Genomic DNA, 1560 nt, shown 5'->3' on the forward strand with positions numbered 1-1560 from the left:
GGCGTCGTGGGGGGGTGCGGTGGGGGTGGGGGGGTGCGCCGTGTCATGGGGGAGTGACGCGGGGTTGGGCTGGTCAAGCGGGGTTTTTGGAGGAGAGGTGGGGTGCTGTGGAGGGAGCGGGGTTTTTCGAGGTGGGGTGCGGGGGGGCGTCGTGGGGGGGTGACGCGGGGTGGGGGTAGTCGAGCGGGGTTTTTGGAGGAGAGGTGGGGTGCTGTGGAGGGAGCGCGGTTTTTCGAGGTGGGGTGCGCGGGGGCGTTGTGGGGGGGTGCGGTGGGGTGGGGGGGTGCGCCGTGTCGTGGGGGAGTGACGCGGGGTTGGGGTGGTCAAGCGGGGTTTTTGGAGGAGAGGTGGGGTGCTGTGGAGGGAGCGGGGTTTTTCGAGGTGGGGTGCGGGGGGGCGTGGTGGGGGGTGACGCGGGGTGGGGGTGGTCGAGCGGGGTTTTTGGAGGAGAGGTGGGGTGCTGTGGAGGGAGCGCGGTTTTTCGAGGTGGGGTGCGCGGGGGCATCGTGGGGGGGTGCGGTGGGGTGGGGGGGTGCACCGTGTCGTGGGGGAGTGACGCGGGGTTGGGGTGGTCAAGCGGGGTTTTTGGAGGAGAGGTGGGGTGCTGGAGGGAGCGGGGTTTTTCGAGGTGGGGTGCGGGGGGGCGTCGTGGGGGGTGACGCGGGGTGGGGGTGGTCGAGCGGGGTTTTGGGAGGAGAGGTGGGGTGCTGTGGAGGGAGCGCGGTTTTTCAAGGTGGGGTGCGCGGGGGCGTCGTGGGGGGTGCGGTGGGGTGGGGGGGTGCGCCGTGTCATGGGGGAGTGACGCGGGGTTGGGGTGGTCAAGCGGGGTTTTTGGAGGTGAGGTGGGGTGCTGTGGAGGGAGCGGGGTTTTTTGAGGTGGGGTGCGGGGGGGCGTCGTGGGGGGGTGACGCGGGGTGGGGGTGGTCGAGCGGGTTTTTTGGAGGAGAGGTGGGGTGCTGTGGAGGGAGCGCGGTTTTTCGAGGTGGGGTGGGCGGGGGCGTCGTGGGGGGGTGCGGTGGGGTGGGGGGGTGCGCCGTGTCGTGGGGGAGTGACGCGGGGTTGGGGTGGTCAAGCGGGGTTTTTGGAGGAGAGGTGGGGTGCTGTGGAGGGAGCGGGGTTTTTCGAGGTGGGGTGCGGGGGGGCGTCGTGGGGGGTGACGCGGGGTGGGGGTGGTCGAGCGGGGTTTTTGGAGGAGAGGTGGGGTGCTGTGGAGGGAGCGCGGTTTTTCGAGGTGGGGTGCGGGGGGGCGTCGTGGGGGGGTGCGGTGGGGTGGGGGGGTGCGCCGTGTCGTGGGGGGAGACGCGGGGTGGGGTGGGTCGAGCGCGGTTTTTGGAGGCGTGGTGGTGTGGCGTGGAGGGAGCGGGGTTTTTCGAGGTGGGGTGCGGGGGGGTGGGGGGGGCGTCGTGGGGGGGTGCGGTGGGGTGGGGGGGTGCGCCGTGTCGTGGGGGGGTGACGTGGGGTGGGGTGGGTCGAGCGGGGTTTTTCGAGGTGGGGTGCGGGGGGGGGGGGGATATGCGCCGCGTCGTGGAGGGGTGCGGTGGGGTGGGGGGGTGCGCCGTG

This window comes from Lygodium microphyllum, unplaced genomic scaffold (genome assembly GCF_053477565.2).
Source record: "Lygodium microphyllum isolate KBCC unplaced genomic scaffold, Lygodium_microphyllum_v1.1.10 scaffold_500, whole genome shotgun sequence".
NCBI classification, from domain to species: domain Eukaryota; kingdom Viridiplantae; phylum Streptophyta; class Polypodiopsida; order Schizaeales; family Lygodiaceae; genus Lygodium; species Lygodium microphyllum.